This window comes from Nelumbo lutea, chromosome 2, assembly GCF_056320005.1.
Source record: "Nelumbo lutea isolate HS-2025 chromosome 2, American lotus-T2T, whole genome shotgun sequence".
Classification (NCBI taxonomy): Eukaryota; Viridiplantae; Streptophyta; class Magnoliopsida; order Proteales; family Nelumbonaceae; genus Nelumbo; species Nelumbo lutea.
This window is the reverse complement of record NC_142685.1, coordinates 29006190-29016658: the sequence shown is the minus strand read 5'-3', so window position 1 is coordinate 29016658 and position 10469 is coordinate 29006190. Positions and strand designations below refer to the sequence as shown.

Sequence of the window (10469 nt, the reverse complement as noted above, 5' to 3'; positions counted from 1 at the left end):
AATAGAGAATATGATCCCCACTACAACAAATTCAGCATATATCAGCGGATTTCTTAGCAACACAACAAACACTAAGAAATCCTTCGTCGCTATACGTCTTTTTTAAGTGGTGATCAATAAAAATCGTTGCTATAGGAACCAATGTTTTAAAAAATGACAAAAAAACGGAACTGTTTTGGCCATCGATTTCCAGGTCAATGATTTGATCATCCGATCCGAATGGGCAACCTGTTTCTGGCAAACAAATTAAAAAAATAAAAAGTAATTAAAATTTAAAAAAAGGTCACAAACCGTTGAACGGGTTGACGATTCGCCTGCCCAGGTCAACGATTTGTTGACTTTTTTAATGTTTTTGACCAAAAGCGGGTTTTAGGTAAAACATAACCGGTTGCTTGGACAATTCGAAAACCTTGGTAGGAACAATTAAGCATGGTTTTTAAAACCGTCCCGAAGACCAAACCGTCCGATTATCGGGTTGAACGGTCTGATCGATTGAATCAAATGATCAGCCCATTCTAAAAAAATAAAAAATTAAAAAAATAAAAACAAAAAATAGTCAAAACCGTTCGAATGGTTCGAACAACCGCTTGGGTCAGCGTTTACTGACCAAAATCAACGGTTTTTGAAGAAATTATGGTTTTGGGGAAAACTGAAACCGATCACTTGACCGGTTTCCGGTTTTTCTGGTCCGACCGTCAGGTCCGGTCCGATTTTGAAAACCATTGAAAACCCAAAACATTCACTCGCACATTGAAAACCCAAAGAGAGTATTCTCTCCCGCGCAAACGAAACTCCCACAGTCCCACTTCCCTCGTCATCCCTCAGTCTGCACCAGTGAACCTCCCACTTCCAACCATCTCTCCTTAATCTCTTGCGTCTCCTTCCTTCGGCGTCTGAAAAGAAGGATCAGACTGAACGAGAAATCTGGTGAGGTAAGTCGCCGATTTCTTTGTCTTTTCTCCTTCCCCTTACATCTTCTCTCTTTTTTTCATGGTTGAGTGGTCCTCATTCTCTTCTTCTTCTTCTTCTTCTTCTTCTTCTTCTTCTTCTTCTTCTTCTTCCCATACTAACTTTTTTTTATTGTTCGAACAGGGCATCTAGGTTTTCATAGTTCGAACAGGGCGTCTAGGTTTTCATCACAGTTTGAGTAGGGCATCTAGGTTTCATCGCCTGAATAGGGTAAGCAAAGAAAAGCATTATTTCCTTGCATAGCTATTATTTTCTTATGAATAAATCTTCTACTATGTTAGGGTTCCTATTTGATTTTTATGGAATTTTAATTCCAGTTTAGTTTTCTACCATAAAAATTTCAGTTTAGTGAAATAAATCTATCGATATGCTATTACTTCCAATGATAAACGAAGCGGCCCAGATAGGAGAGAATTTCAGTTTAGTTTTACTTCCATAAAAATTTTAGATTTCAGTTAAGTTTTACTTCCATAAAAATTTGTTGATACCTCTACGTCTCTTCCTCTTACCAAACCTACTAAGTGCCAGATTTCAGATTTTTACACTAGTATTATTTATTATTTACTCTGCACTCTAGATCTGATATGCAATTGGTTGAGCTAGTTAATTTATTATTTACTCTGTTTTTTTTTCAGAAATTAGGTTATTCTGGAACTTCACCCTAATAATTTTAAAATTCAGTCCAAAGACGGTACTTAATGGAATTTCTGTTTAAGCTAGCATGCTTCTGTGGTAGGTTTGACTCTTCTATACAAATCATTTAGAGATAACACTATTCAGAGAACCATATTTTTATGAGTAGTAAATCCATTGCCCAAATACCTCCATTCCAAGTTTGTGATGGAATAAATAAGGTGATGTCTAGAAAAGTGATGGTATATTAGAGACCATGTCTCTCACATGATTAATGCTCTCTCTACAATTGGTCAGATAAGAATTCCAGAAGTTTTGGTTGACACATTCTCTTTTTGATTAGTTCAAGATGCCTAATTGTGGAATGTGGATCATGCAACATGATATATGCAAAGCAGATTTTATAAGGTTCAGGGTGCTCCAGAACCAAGGTCCATGAAACCAGCAAATGGATGAGTGCGTATCCGTTTGGAGTAATATGGACATAGCTTATTTAGGGATAGAGTGATAATGTATTAACCATGAAATGGCTCCCCAAGATCTTGAAAGGTGGTTCAGCTGTTATTGAGTGCTAATTGGATAACCAAAGAAGCATTCCCCTCTAGCCAGCAGATATCTGTATCCATTAGCAAAGTTAGGTTTACTAAAGAGTCAAAGGTTCAAATATCATAGAAAGTTGAGGTTGAGGAAGACTGCCAAACTATAATTTGCTGGATGTGGAAACAAGATATGATTTCTTGAAGACAGTCACAGTCCTTAGGTACCTTATTGAATGGCCCATTCAACTAGGTACCAAAAAGTGCAAATGGACAAGAAGACTCTCTATCAAGGGCAGGAGTGACAAGGAATCAGCTTGAATGGGGCCGTCCAGTGTCGAGTTGTAATCTGTATTTTTTTTTTCTTTTTTGATGTAATGAGAGCTATATGAGCTTGGATGCTGGTATTGTATTATCTTTGAACCACTTTGTGCAAGCTTTGGCCTGCTGCTTTGTTTTCTTACAGTAAGGCAGTTCTAAGGAGAGGTCATCAACCTTTTTCTTTAAGTATTAAAGGAATTTCTTAATCTGACAGAAAATGTGGGACGTACTTCTTCCTCCTTGATCAACTGACTGGGATAAAAAGCCATCTCCCAGTACTGGTCACAGCTTCTAGGGTCTTGGGAGTGGTGTCCCAGATATGGACCTAACTCTGGCAGTTTTTGGCATGAAGTGGCCACTCTCAGACTTTAGTTCATGTTCTCACACTTATCAGCTGAAGATTTGACCATCATACTATGGAACATCCCTTACCAACTGTCTTAGATGACACAAATTTATTCATCCAACACTTGAATTTAAAACTGAATAGGCAGCTTTCGCTAGCAAGATCTAATGACCCAGGGTGACAAACCTGAGATTATGGACTCTAAATCCAACACATGTTCTTTGGATGCATTGTTCTATATATTGCATGTATAAGTGATTAATCACACTACTTGTTAGTATTTTAATGTGAAGAGTCCTTAGGCCCAATGCATGCAAAATCCATTTTCATAACAGTTTTGGGCACTTTTGTAATGCTGTCTTGGGTCAGCTTATATGCTGATTTCTTTGTAACTTCTTGTTGTATATTAAAGCTTGTTAATTAATGAAAATTTTCAGAGTTATTGCACTCCTACCTGATATAAATACTTTTTGTTTCAATTGCTTTTGAAAATAAGAAAAAAAAAAGAATAGGAGGAAATGGGAAGAGATCATAGGCTTGAGTATGTGAGTTACAAGTTGGTTGATCGGAATTTAAATATAGCCAACTGGTAGATGTTTAAAATAGCATAGAAGTAAAAGAAAATCTAGTAAATGTTTCTTACAGTAATGAATCATCTTTGTTGTTTACATGCTCTTTTTTATTCTTTATAAATATAATTAATCCATATCTGCTAACTATTTTAATCTTTGGTGTGATTACAGATGGACAGTGAGGATCACATAGATCCAGAACTCCCCAACAATGACCATACTGTAGAGGAGGTTGGAGGTTCATCCTCCCAAGCTCTTGGGCCCTCCCATAGAAAAAAGGGGGTCAGGGAAGCGTGGCAACACAGTGTTGCCACATGTCCTATAGAGGAAGAGAGATCAAGCTCCAACCGTGGAGCTTGATCATTATGGTCGTCCTGTTGGGGAAGTGAGGCCAGAATTGATGTTGTATATAGGTATGTTAGCGAGGGATTGTTCTATAATCCCAATCTGCACCACCGACTGGAGGACAATAACCAATGAGGCAAAAAACAGAATTTGTGACGCTGTTAAAGTAAGATCCACATTATTTTTGTTAGTTGATTATTGCCTTGTTTTTTTGATGAATTTGATTATTGCCTTGTATTAATTATTAATGCCTAAAATTTTTCTTCTTTCATCTTTGGTAGGAAAAATTTATTTTCCCAAATGAGATGGAGAAAACAGATATCCTTGCTGCAGCTGGAAAGATGCATCGATGCTTTCGATGTCATGTAAAGAAGAAATATTTTGACAAATATGCTTCTGATCGTGAGAAAGCATTCTCGGAGGCACTTCAACATGAGAGAAATATTGATCGTGGTGATCTTCAATGCCTCTTTAACCATTGGGAAACACCAGAGAGCAAGGCATAAATTGAAAATAATATTGGTAAGTCTTTTTAGGATATGGTGATTATAAATTTTTTTGATTAATATCACTAAATTGTCTTTGTTATAGGCAAAGTGTGAAATGATGACTGAAGTGAGGTCACATAATACGGTCCCTCACCACATGGGCCGGAAATCCTATGCTGCTCACCTCCATGAAATGGTGAGTAAACTAATGCATTTATACCTTTGATTCTTTTGTTAGTTTATATATTGACTCTCAATGGTTTGTTGTAGATGGAAGAAAGAAGGCAAAACAATATGCCCCCACCCAGGAGAGAGGACCTATTCAAGAAGGCCTATACAAATTCCTAGGGGGAGTTTTATGACCCTTGAGCGAGGGAACTTGCTGTAACTATTTTTTTATCCATTTAATTATTATTTGTGGTTATGTGATGGTCCATTTTAAATAAATGTATTATTTGAAATTGTTGTAGGCCAAGATGAAAGCATATGTGGATGAACAAGCAGAACAGGGCACCCAAGTTGAGCCCATTGGTGCCAATAATGCAGTGGCGGTGATTTTGGGTAAAGATCATCCATCACGCGCTTGTTGCTTGTGCTTTGGGTGAACCCAAAGCATGCGTTCGGAACTAATTGGTCCAAAAGTACCACCAGTAGTACATCCACTTAGTGTGATTCAGAGTTTCAGAAAGAAAACCAAATGCTTTGAGGAGAGGTGGGTGATCTTCAAGCAAAAGTAGCACGACTGGAGTCCGTGGTGGAGCAGTTAGTGCACCACTCCCGCTTCGGTTCAGGTAAAATCTTGAAAATTGATCCCTCTACTATGGTTATGTAGTTGATAAGAGTGCACCTTGATGAGTATGGTAGGTGAAACTAATTCCTAAACTATAAAAATCCCAAACCTAGAAAACTTAGAAACTAATTCCTGAAACTCCAAACCTATAAACTAATTCCTAAACTATAAAAATCCCATTCAACACCATACTATTGAATATGAAAACTTTGGTTGTTCATATCCAACAGCTTGGGCTGTCAACAGGGCTAGTCTAGTCTGACCTGGGAATCTTTCACGTGACATTCCATTAGGGCTCCATGTCTTCCCCTCCCTCTGAAAGGAAAAAAAAAGAATTGTAAATCAAAGAATTGAACTCATGTAGGTCTGCTTTATTATTGTTTAATAGTTTTCTTTTCTTTTTTTAACTATACACTAGAAGGGTATTTTTTTTTAAATTTTCTGATGAAAAAAAAAAACAACTGTTGGCTTCCCTTTTGAAGGATGGATGCCCAGAAGAAAGAAGAATCTAGTTTAAGAGGTTTCTACCTTATAATTGTGGTTTACCTAACTCAGAAAGTCATGCCACAAGGTCAAATTTCATAGTGTTTGCAACTCAAGTGCTATCTCATGAACTCCACAAAACTGAAAACCCTTACTGTGACAATTCACAGTATACGTGTCCTGTTTTCTAACAATCAGATATGGAGGAGCTATATTTTAAAATGCAAAGTATACAAGCTGAATTTTGTAGGTTAGACCATGGAATGGTATGTCCCCAAAACAGAGATCAAGTACAGCTTTGAAACCATTTGAAAAGTGTAAAGGTCCCCAAAACATCTTGTATATGCAAAGCTTCAGTTTGCACTCTGTTTTCACAGAGATCAAGTACAACCTTGCAACTGTCGAGCGGGGTTAGTACAAATATCTCCTTTAGGCTCAGCTTATGTATCATCAGTAAACCAGTCACCCACACCAGTCCAAAACAAGTTTTTTTGCTATCAACACCAACTTCTTGACCCACTGTTCTTTCTTGAAGTTTACAGCCAAGCTGTTGTTTGCAATTAGCTTGAGTTTGTTTAATTATGGTGACTTTAACATCTAGAAGAACAAGCTATTGTTTGAATTTTAAAAAATATATATTTTGTGTAGAGCCATGGATCTGAAAACAATCCAACTTTGGGTGAAAATTATCTCCATACCTCTTATGAAGCTCCTCTAGCAAACCCTCTAAGCCATCTCAACTTTATTTTTATTTTCATGCATTTATAATTTTTTGCATTAAAATAATATTCTATTTTCATTGTATTTTACAGGAGACCCAACTTGGATTAAGAGCATCTCACGCACGTGAAACAAGTCAGGAGAGGGAAGGAGCATCTTATGCACATCAAACAAGTCGAAATGAGAGGGGGAAGAAGAAATTTCTTTTTAGATAATGTATTTTTATTTTTTTATTTTTGGTTTTGAACGTAAAACTATCAAATATTTTCTTGTAAAAAGATTGTTAGGCTTAAAAGATTATTGAAAATTTAATATTTAAAAATTTCATTGTGTATTAATGTGAATTCAAATTACATGTTGATAAAAAGTAAAAAGTCTTATTTGGCTTACAGGTTGATAAATGCCTTATTGGGCAAATTGCATAAATAGGTGATGGATGGTTATTAAACCATATAAAAACTTTTGACGACGTTTAATTAAATGTCACCAAAAGCAAAGATTCACAATTCAGATAAATGTCACCAAAAGTGGGTTTTGGCGATGGTTTCTTAACGTCACCAAATATATCACTTTTGGTGACGTTTAATGTATCACTTTTGGTGACGTTTATAAAACGTTGTGAAACCTTGTTGTTTGCGTCGTGAAAACATTTGATTCGTGACATTTGTCAAACGTAGTTGATTGTTTGAGAAACGTCGTGGAAAGTTTCCGCAACACTAAAGATCGTGGCGTTTGCACATGTCGCCGAAAAATTACTGCGACGTTTGGCTAGCTTTTGACGACATTTAGGTAACGTCGTCAAAACCCAGTTCTTTTGTAATGATGGTTCCAGTTCTGGGTAAGATTTTAAAACATTAATTTTTACTAGTCATTGGTAAAATTTTTTAATATATTTTGTTCCTTTTTGGATAATGAGTATTACATATTATACATTAAGCTCAGTTTAAAAAAAATATAAATGTAAATATGTACAATGCAAATACCCGAACTGAACCTTATATGATTATGGGCTGGAGAGAGAGCAGGGTACTGTGTGAGGTCTTACCATGAAGAGCGCCTTCACATTTGGTGAGACTCTTAGCGACCATCTTAATATATTTTGTCTATAATATACAATATCAAAGTCATTTTTAATTTATAAATGTTATTTAATATCTTATTGAAATCTGAGTTTAATTCGATCCAACATAAATCCAACTGATAAGATTTGATTTAAATCTGAAGATAAAAAAAAAAAAATCAAGTTTAGATCCCCATGGATGTAGCTCATTAGCGGATTCCATGAAATATCTACTACTTTCATAACAGTAACTGAATTGAAAAGTTTATTATCAAAGGAATAAAATTTGAGGAATATGGGCACTTTAATGGATGAAGCTAGCTGAAGTTGGGAAAATAATTATACCCTTAAATATGTTATTATTCTTTCACACACAAAACATCTATTATTATTTAATTACTTTATCCACTAAAAGACAAAGCAGTAAATAGTTAATTCAGTAACTTCAGCCATGAACAAAGAATTGAAGTTGTAGTAAGTATTCTCAGAAACATGACTGAGCCATATGGGGACTATGAGATAACTTCAGCCATAGGCGTCAATGAAATGATTTATACAATGAATTTCATCCTTCCACATGACGGGCAGTTTTACATTTATTCGGCTGACCACCAAGCTGTATATTGAGAGTATTATGATATAGAGTACAAGAGATGTTCCCAATGCGTGACTGAGTAAACGTGACCAATAATGTGGTGTGGTGATATCAATATATCCAAACGTGCATAAAAAATTGCTTAGAAAACATGGGAACCCATTAGCCTATGCTTGGTTTGAAGGAAAAAACAGGGAAAGGAAGGGAAAGATAGGTAAACCTTTACAAATCTTGTATAGGTTTTCTTACATTTTTCTTCCTTTCCCTATTTTTTTCTTCAAACCAAACATAGCTTAAGAGAAACTGCTACAGTAACAAAATAGTAAAATAATTAAATAAAGCTCCAAATCCTACCACTAAGAAAAATTAAGAAAGAGAATTTGCCTTTGCCGGGCTAAACCCAAGAACCATGGTGAAAACCTACTGTTTGATTCTGAGATATTGAGAATTCAGAACTAAGTCACCTCAGAAATCAGAATTGTTATTCTAATCTGAGGAAGAAGCAACATACTTCTGGAGTAGTATGGAAAATGTGGGCTTTTGATGGGCCCACCAAATGGCAAAAATCATAGTGCTGTTGATCCCCTAAACTAGTAATACTTCAGGCTGTGTTTGATTTTATGGAAAACAAGGTTTATAAAATCGAATTGGACAATGAATCGGTCAAGGTTTGGTTCTCGGGTCAAACGGTCTGACTATTCGAATTGAACGGATGGCCCATTTTGATAAAAAATAAAAAATGGTCAAAACTGTTGGGTGGTTTGAACAGTTTGATCGCCTGGGTCAACGATTTGTTGACCAAATCAATAAGTTTTTGGCAAAATAATGATTCTAAGGTAAAACAAAACCGATCACTTGACTGATTCTTGATTTTTCCAGTCTAATTTTGAAAACCATGATAGAAAATATGAAATAAACATAAAGTTGAGAAAATGTTCTAAAGAAATTTTACAAAATTTGTTAAAAAATTTCCCTCAAACTTTTGTTGCACAGCTGCAGTTTTGCACTTGCACATTCCATTCAATCTGTAACAAGTGTCATTTTAAGGCCCCGTTCGCTTTTCGGTAAGTTATTTACCCAGGTAAATGCAATTACTTGGGCAATTTTTTCCTAGGAAACATTTATCTGGATAAGTGCATTTACCCATGTTCTTTTATTTCTCATGTAAATAAGGCAATGATAATTTTAACCATAAGCATCTATTATTAAAATGGGTATTTTTGTCTCATTCAAGTGTTGGCAACTTTCCCCTAAGTGGGAAAATTATTTACTCACCTAGGAGATTGGTACTCAGAAAAATAAATTTTTCCTGATCTTCACATAAATCTTAATAAAGAATATGAAATTCTTGATCAATAGGAATTAAAATCCCATTGACCAACTTTCCACCTCTCAAAATCTCATTATATAATCTCTTATGCATGGTATTTAGACATGTATGATAGGACATTTGTCTCAGATTAATTGAATGGAAGTGCTCGACAAGTGCAACAGATCTCCACTCAATTCTTCACCTTTGAGCTCGGTGTGATATATGGACTGAAAGATTTTTAGTCCCACACGTAAACCCTACCATCTTTCTCAGATATCCATATTGACATGCATTATCCATCACTATTGGCGACTATACATACTGATGGATTCATCAACTGAAATGATGATATCAATTGGACAGCTAATTGTCATTACTCATTAACGTATTTGTTTAATTACTAAAACATCCTCCACAATGCCTTATCAAATATTCAAACTAATGAAAAAAAAAAGGCATTTTATATATGTATGTCTCTCTCTCTATATATAATAGAAAGAGGAAAGAGGGGAGGTGGGGTTTTTTTCACCATAAAGCTTACATGTGCCTTCTCTTATTCTTCTTTCTCATACATGCACATGTTTATTTTTAAATGAAATCATTAAAAATATAACAAGGCAAAATCAAAACCCCTCATGGGTTTTCATTGTCTCTCGTGAAATCCATCTCTCTCTCACACACACACCCCTCATGGGTTTTCTTTTAATGTCTTTTGTTTTCTCTCCAAAAATTTTGAAAAAGCAAAGAAAGTTAGTGAAGAGTAAGAAAAAGAAAAACTAATTTTATTAAAAAAAAAAAACTCCTTTATTATATGGTCCAGACCACCAAACTGGAATCGGTGGTATGGTTTTATCTAGACTTAGAAATTGTTTGGTTTCGTTTGCAATTCTTTAATTTGATTTATTGTTTTAGTTTGGATGATTAATGGAACTGACCTTATTACGGTCTTAAAAATATTTTGTTCTAATCAAATTTGATGCTTATATATCATACCAATTACAGTGATTCAATGATTTTATGGTGACTAAAGTCTAAAAGACTATATGTTATTTGGACTTTCTAATTAGATTGAACCCAATATAATGGTCCAAACCATGTTAGAAATCATATCAAACAAGTTTGGTTTGGTTTGAAAAATTCTTAAACCGTATTTTACTGCTTTGGTCTAAGATCTTTTCAATCCAAGCCACATCGAACCATACCGTAAACACCCCTAGGTCCCCTGCTAGGATGGCCCAAGGACGGACTCCCTCATCGGAATGGAAGCAAGGCCAGGTTCGGGTCTAATTTGAACCAAAC

General features: G+C 35.4%; 1 long non-coding RNA gene across 1 annotated transcript; it reads left to right on the top strand.

The window, feature by feature from the left end:
* The first annotated feature begins 752 nt into the window (after positions 1–752).
* LOC148869486 (uncharacterized) lies at positions 753–6525 on the top strand. Its single transcript, XR_016107872.1, has 8 exons — positions 753–932; positions 1093–1179; positions 3549–3888; positions 4004–4244; positions 4314–4406; positions 4481–4594; positions 4681–5001; positions 6296–6525. It is a non-coding gene; the product is annotated as an uncharacterized LOC148869486 (long non-coding RNA).
* Positions 6526–10469: the final 3944 nt, after the last annotated feature.